The sequence below is a fragment of the Condylura cristata genome, unplaced genomic scaffold, assembly GCF_000260355.1.
Source record: "Condylura cristata isolate star-nosed mole 26May11 unplaced genomic scaffold, ConCri1.0 scaffold00006, whole genome shotgun sequence".
NCBI classification, from domain to species: Eukaryota; Metazoa; Chordata; class Mammalia; order Eulipotyphla; family Talpidae; genus Condylura; species Condylura cristata.
The window spans coordinates 6,769,024-6,776,718 of record NW_004567107.1 but is presented as its reverse complement, the minus strand read 5'-3'; the positions used below and the strand labels follow the sequence as shown (position 1 = coordinate 6,776,718).

The following is a 7,695-nucleotide window of genomic DNA, read 5'->3' as shown; positions in this document are numbered from 1 at the left end:
TGGCCGCGGCCGCCCTCCAGCCCGACTCCGGGCCGCTGCCCTGGCTCCTGCTGTCGCTGCTGCTGCTGCTGCTGCGCGCTAGCCCCGCGCGCGCCGACAGTAAGGTACGCGGCGCTCCGATCGCGCGCACCTAGGGGGAGCTGGGCGCGAGGGGGCGCTCCGGCTTGGGGTGCGGGCCAAGAGGGCGCCCGGAGCTGGGAAGACCTGGGCCGACCCGAGAGCGGAGGTTCGAGCTGGAGCTTAGCACTGAGGGGCCAGTTCCCCGGGAGAGGAGCGCGTAGGGAAAGAAACGCTGGACTGGGTGGCGGCGCTGGGCACCCAAGACTGAGGAGGACGGGCGCTGGGACCTAGTCCAATGCAAGGAGGGCCCCTCTGAAAGGGAGGGCAGAGAGGGGGCGCTGGGAGCTTAAAGGAAGCACAAACAGGTGGCTCAGTTCCCAGGCTAGGGACGGGACTCCCTCCCAGAAGCCAGGCAGGAGCGCTGTGCAAAGGCACCCTAACTGTTGGCTCGAAGTTTCCGTGAAAAGTTGACTCACATGGGGGCAGACTCGGGTAACTGCCATCCAGCGACTCCCAGGTTTGCAGTGGACTCTGGACCAAGGTCTTCGGGCTATGCTGGAGGACCCAGAGCTTCTGCCCAAGGGTCCAGTTGGTCTGGCGCTGGCTTGGCCTCGGGCTCCTGCACCCTTTCCAGGATGCTGGGTCTCCAAAGTGACCTGAGGTTCTCTGTTGGGGCAAAAGGATCTGCTCTGGCTCCCATTCCAAGAAGTCAAAAATCTCTAGTTAGCAAGATTTAACTGATCCATGATTCTGAAATCTTACCCCAGGGACCCCCAAAGGGAGTGAAATGAGATCTAAAATGTAGAAACACAGAGCAGAAACCCTTGTGGGGGGTCTGGAAGTGACCTGATGAGGACTGGGGGCAGAGGACGGGAAGGAGGGCCCTGTTCTTGGAGGACAGGTCAAGCACCTCTTTCCTGGGCAGGATGCCCTGTCCAGAGGCAGGTAAAGGAAACTGCTAAGTATATGAGCAATAGGAGACCCCGGCTAAGATTCAGCTCAGGGTCTGAAGACCTGCGGCTAGTCCTCACCACATGCTCTGGAAACAAGGAGGGAATGGGTCTCTGTGGCAACAGGAACTTTGTTTTGCTTTGTAGCCGGCACAGCTTTGCAAGGCAAGACTCTGCTGCTTGGGCCCTTGTTGAAAGCAGACAGGTTGGTAAAAGCTAGTCATGCACCAATGATAGGAGGAATAAGTCTGGACAGTGGGATAGGAATGGGAGACACAGGAGGACCTGGGAAGGGGACATGGTGACTCTGTCTCAAGAGACAGGTGCATCAGCAAAGTGTGATGCTATCACAGGCAGAGTTATCCCGAGACCACCATGGAGATAGTCACGGAACCAGGTCAACAGTGGCTGAGGTGCCCCTGCCGGCCTCATGATACCGGCCACATTCCGCAGATGGTCGGGGACTGCTCTGCTGGCATTTGCAGGTCCCAGTTGCCAGGAGTGGCAGGCTCATGGGAACCCACAGGTATCATTCTACTTTACAGTTGGGGAACCAGGGCACAGGTGCAGCTGTCTTGTGTGTCAGTAACCCCTAGGATCTGCCCATTGATTTATTTTTAAAGATTTATTCATGCATACCGAACTGGGGTACAAGCCAGAGGTGCAGGCCCGGTGTGAGGCGCGGTGAGAGGCTTCACCAGAGACAGAGCGGGGAGCAGAACAGGCAGATCGACCAAGTACACTGCTGAGGGGAGCAGCGGGAGGATCAGGAGAGGTCTGCTGCGCCATGTGGATCACCTCCGGGGCCAGGGATCGAACTTGCACGGAGCAGCTGCAGCCAGCTTGCAGTGCTGCATCCTAACCCATTGCACCACCAGGGAGGGCCCTGCCCATTGACTCTTCAGCTGTGTAACCTGAGGCAACAACTGCCATCTCTGGGCCTCAGTTCTCCCATCTAAAAAATAGTGTTTCCCCAAATTCTCTTCCATGTGTGGCCTTCTAGGATCCCCTGACCTCACTCAGGTAAGGGAGCAAGAGAGAGAGAACACACACACATATACACACACAAACCTGGATACCTGGCTGTTGCTTTGCACTGCTCCTCTCTCTAACTAGTATTTGGTCTTTGGCACCCTCTGAGCAAAGGGTGAGCTTGTGGGGGAGGGCTTGCATTCAAAACAAAGCAAAGACAAAGAAAACCCAACACCCTGTTTATCTAGTGAGTCAGCCAAACACTTGCTAGGTTGGGGGTGTGTGTTTAGTTGTCCTGGGGCAAGCTGGGGCTGGTGGGGTGAGGAGGACATCCTAGAATTTGGAGGATGAAGCAGCTGGGGACTCGGCACAGCACTTCCCCCAGACACCTCCCTTCAACCCCCCTCACCCCCCACCACCACTACTTCAGCCAGCTGGGAAAAATAAAAATCAAGTGATGGGTGAATTCACTCCACATTCCTCAGCACAGCCGGACTCCTGCTGGCTCTGCTGAGAAAGAGCTGTTTTCATTATCACCCTCTTCCTCCCCAAAACAATCCTCCTCCCGCTCCCAGTTTGTGCTTTGGTGGTGGGTGGAGGGAAACTCTTTGGGGGGCTGAGCTGGAACTTGAAGCTTCTCTAGGGCCCTAGAGGGTTAAGTTTGCCCCTCCACAGCGGTCCCCACTAGGAGGCTGAGCCTCTCCTCCCCTCCATACTTTCTGGGGCACCGGGACAGCTCGCCCGGTACTCACCACAGAATTCTGTGATCACCGCCAGCATTTTGCTCAGCCTGTTTTGATTTCATGTTTATAGCAAGGTCTCTCCTAAACAGGGTTTAGCGTTTCCATCTAAGGAAGTGCTTCGTCCAGCTGGGGGTGGAAGAAGGGGTTCACACCTCCCCTGGCATTTCTGAAGGGGTGCTCGTGTGGAGGTTGGGATGGACACACGTGTAAGCACCCAGGCTCGGCAGCAGCCAGGAACCCGCCTTTTGCTGTGTTCTTAGAAGATGGCGCAGAAGTCTCCATTTCTACCTCAGTTTCCCCACCTGTGAAAAGTCTGCTTCCAGATCATCTTTGGCTGGCCCTGGCTGCTAACCAGGACAGCTTGAGGACAGAAGAAGGTCACGGCCGAGGGAGCTGGGCCAGGGAAGCAGGAGGAGCTGGTAGCAGGCAGTGCAGTCCTGGGCTGGAGCAGATGTTCTGGGCTGGTCAGGACGTCGGTGGTGCTCCTGAGCTCTGTTCCGGGAGCTTCTGCCGGTGGGAGTAATTGGACAGAGAGTTGGAACAGGCAAGGGCTGCCCATTGAGGGTCCATTTGCACACACAGAGTGTGGGGCCTAGCTAAACACCCCCCTGACCCTGCCAGTCCTTCTGCCTGGAAGGTCTTGGGATCCCTAAGGAGCATCCTATGTGCCAAAGCCCTTGCCCAGCACACTTAACCAGGATTTACACAAGCTTCCTCCCCATTTGACAGACTCCAACAAGAGAGTCAGGTTGGGGGTGCTCAAATACCCTCCACAGGAGCTGGAGGAGTCTGAAGAATCCCAGCGCTCCAGGACCCCCAGCCTTTATTGGGCATGCCTATATCCTGGGGCAGCCTGAGAGAGCCTGAGTCTAGGGGAGGTGCAGTAAAGCCAGGACATCTCCTTTTTCCAGGCACACTCCAAGTAATTCTGAGGCACCTCCCCCAGCTGAGAATGCATGGGAGTGATAGGGAGCCTGGAGGCTTGTGGAACAAGAGTCACATCATCAAAGGGTAGTTTGGAGAAGATTAATCCAGCAGAGAGAGGGCTGCTGTGTTGTCCAGGTAACAGTTAATGTGTCCTGAAGATGGGCTGTGGCCCTGCAGTGGTGAGCAACGGGTGGAAGTGGGAGATTGGATGAAGAATCAGAAAGCTTTGGCTTACAGGTTGTTAAGTGTAAGAAGGAGGGGCCCTCCCTGGTGGGCACGGGGTGAAGCATAGCATTAAGAAGCTGTCCACAGCCACTGCGGCAATTGGATCCCCGGCCAGGGAGTGACCCACATGGCCTGCAGACCTCTCCTGTCTCCCCCCTGCTCCCCTCAGCAGTGTGTTTCAGTCCGTCTGCCTGTTCTGCTCCCCACTCTGCCTCTGGTGAAACCTCTCAGCAACCTGTACCCCAGTTCTTGTATGCATAAATAAATAAATCTTTAAAAATAAAAAAGTAAGAAGGCAGGTGAACATGATTTAGAAGATGACATTGGGTCCAGGAAGACAAGGGAAGGAAGACCCAACCCCAAGACCACACCATAAATCTGCCCAGTTTCTGCACTTCACAGCTTGAAGCTTCCTGCTGTCTTTCCCCATCCTCACCAGATTTATCCATCTGTTCAGGAAAAATCTCAAGTAGACCCTCTCACCATCTCATTTGGGGTTTCCTCAAAAATATCCAGGCACCTAAGTAAGCACAAACCACCCACACTTTGGGGGTCTTTGGCAGCCGTGTGTGCCGAGCAAGGCTGCAGGAACAGGAGGCGGGCGGAGTGGGGGGCTGAAGCAGGGACTTTCCTGCTCAGCAGCAACTCCAGTCCTCCAGCCAAGGGCAGGGTCGGCCAGGCCCAGTGACACCCCTAGTTCGAGGTAGCCCTCCCCTCCATGACCCAATGTAGCTCATTTACTGGTGGGAAAACCCTGGCCTGGTGACTCTGGGTAGCTGTGGAAGGAGCACCCCATGTAGACCAAATTTTGAGTCAGCCTGTGCTATGTGACCCTGGGCAAGCCCCTAGCCTTCACTGATGCTCAGCCTTTCCTCTCCAAGAAGGGCTTGTACTGAGAGCAAAGAAAGACTAAAAATAATGTGCAAATGTGAAGGGATATTGCTGGCAGTGATTTTAATAGCAGGTAGCACTTGGCATGTATGGATTCCTTTCTGCCTCAGGACAAGCTAGTAAGGAAAGGATGGTTATCTTACCCATTATACAGAGGGAGCTGAGGCTCAGAGGGTTTGAGGCCCTGCCAGGAGGCAGGCAGTGTGAAAGCTGGGATTTGAGCCCAGGCCTGGCATTCTACCACAGGACTGCCGCCAGTCAAGCCCCTAGGAGGTACCAACCACAGGAGGTAGGGCTCTCCAGGGGGCTTCTGGAAGCTGGAGCTAGGAGCCAAGGCCTCTTCTAGCTCCTGGCCCACATCAGGCCCTTGGACACTCCACCAGGATGTAGCACCTCATCTGAGGAGGGAAGGAATGTTGCAATGTGATGTGGAAGCTGCTGCTTCAGTGGGGGGGGGGAGTGAGTTGGGGGGGTGGCCACACAGGGGAATAGGAGGGGGGCGAGGCATCAAGCTGAACTGGGAAGAGTGCCCACAAATCTTGAAGAGAAGGCTGACTGAATGCATCAGCAACAATCTAACATGCAAGGCCCAGCCTGGTTAGCCCATGCAGGCAGGCACTGGAGAATTGTTCCACAGTCAAAAGGGAATGGTCCGTCTTTGTGTGGGTTTATTTATGGGGTCTCTATTCTATTCAAATCATCTGGGTTTCTGTTTTTTTGTTCTATTACCATATTGTTTTGATTACTATTGCTGTGTAGTATAGTTTGATATCAGAGAGTAAAATATCTCGACATTTTTTTTCTTTTCTCTCAGAATCATTTTGGCTATTTGGGTCTTGTGTCATTCCATACAAATTTTATAATTGTTCTATTTTTGAACATTGTCACTGGGATTTTGATTGAATCTGTATATTGTTTTAGGTGATATGGCCATATTTTAACAACATCTATCCTTCCAATCTGTGAACTTGGAATATCTTTCTATTTCTTTGTGTCTTATTTAATCTGACAGCATCTTACAGTGTTCACTGTATAGGTCCTTCATCCCCTTGTTAAAAATTTACTCCCAGATCTTGAGGTGATGATGCTAAATGAAGTAAGAAAGTGAAAGAGTTACCATATGGTTTCACTCATTTGCAGAATATAAATAACACAAGAAAACAAACTGGTAAAACACAACAGAAATGATTTTTTGACTCTGAAAAGTAGACTAGTTACCAGAGGGGCTGGGAGGTAGGATTAGGGGAGAGAAGGTGAGAGGGTCTTGGCACACAGGTGGTCAACAAATTTTGAGGAAAAAAATTAAAGCTAAGATAAGATTTTTCCCATAAAAAAAAAAAAAAAGCCTTGCCTCACAGTGCCCAGAGCACATTCAGACCACAGCTGACCCAGGAAAGTTTCCACCCCATTGCTGTCCCTTTCCCCACCCTCTTGACTCCCAGGGGCTAGAGTTCCACCCACCCTAAGCTCTACTCCCCTTGAATAAGTCATTTGATGATTTTGGGCTCAGTTTCCTCATCTGTAGGGCGCTGCCTAGAATATCTACAAATGCACCCCCAGGGAGAAACACAGGAATAAACAACCCCTTCAGGATTGTTGGTAGCAACAATAGCTAATTATATGGTGCAATCGCACGCCCCTGGCACTGTAGCCACCATAGCGCTGGTAATCCACTCCTCACTCCGCCCTTTGTCTGGATGCACTGGTAGCACCCTCATTGTACAGAGGGGCTGGGGCAGGGCACAGAATAGTAAGTAATCTGCCCATGAGCAGCTGAGGCGGCCTGCCGTGTTCCTGACCACTGCCGGCACTTTCCCGGGCAGAGCGAGCTCAGTCAAGCCTCCCCTGGACTCTGCTGCAGGCTTGCCGCCTCCAGCCACCATCTGCCCACCAAGCAGGTCTGAGTGCCTTCCCAGGAGGCACATCTAGCCTGGCTCTCTCCTGCTAGCCCTTCCCAGGCCTCCCCAGTGTTTCCAGAAGAAACCAAGATTCTCAGCCAGTTTCCACGACCCTCCAGCACCTGGGCTCTGCAGCCTCACCTCCTGCCAGCCCAGATCCCTAACAGCACCAGACCTTGTAGTCCCATTACTGATTTGTTCTCCCTGCCGTGCCCTTCTCCTTAAAGATGTCCCCTACTCGGGGTGGGGGGCACCCTCCTCTGGGCAGTCTCGGGTGTCTTTCTCTGGACTCAGAGCTTGCCATGCCATGACTTGCTTTCTCCCATGACTGTGAAGGTCAAGGATGTACTTTGAGCTACTTCTTCGGTACCTCCAGCTATCACCCAGGGTCTGGCAGAGCCAAGGGGCTCATAAAGGTGTCTGAGGGCTCACAGCAGATATGGAGTGCCTACCAGTCCTCCCCACAGGACCCGGGGACAATCATGGCCCCAAGAGGCCATGAGCTCACCTGGGTCCAGGTAACTTCAGGAAGAGCACAGCAGCCAGGAGGCCTAGGGTGTTTGTGACTGGGCCATGAACAACTGTGTCCCAAGAGCTGGGAGCTAGCTGAGCCAGCTGCAGTTGGGCGTGGCTGGCTGGCATGCCCACAGCCAACTGGTGTATTAGGGCAAGGCAGGATGGCATCAGTGATTGAGCCTGGCACCTGCCACTGATCTCACTGAGCTGACTCTTGTGGACACAAAGTTCTGCTGCCCCTGGTGACCAGTGACCACACCTGGAAACTGTGTGACACTCCAGAGTGAGATTGAAGGAAAGAAGGTAGAGAAGGGAAACTGCTAAAAAACTAGAGGTAAGATCATTTACCTCTTTCGACCCTCACGTATGAGGTCAAGTTCAGAGAGTGGTACATTTTGACACTGCAGGTTTGAGGTTCCGAGGTCACACAGGGTGACCTTTTGTGTCTGGCTTCTTTAATCTAACATAATGTTTTCAAGACTCATCCACATGGTAGCATGTTACTCCTTTTTA

General features: G+C 53.3%; 1 protein-coding gene across 1 annotated transcript in view; it reads left to right on the top strand.

Moving 5' to 3' along the window:
- Positions 1-10: 10 nt before the first annotated feature.
- OLFML2A (olfactomedin-like 2A) overlaps positions 11-7,695 on the top strand; it is a 31,903-nt gene continuing 24,218 nt past the window's right edge. Inside the window, exon 1 of the mRNA XM_004677345.2 lies at positions 11-104. The gene's annotated coding sequence lies outside the window, so the exon portion shown is untranslated. The remainder of the gene's footprint in view (positions 105-7,695) is intronic.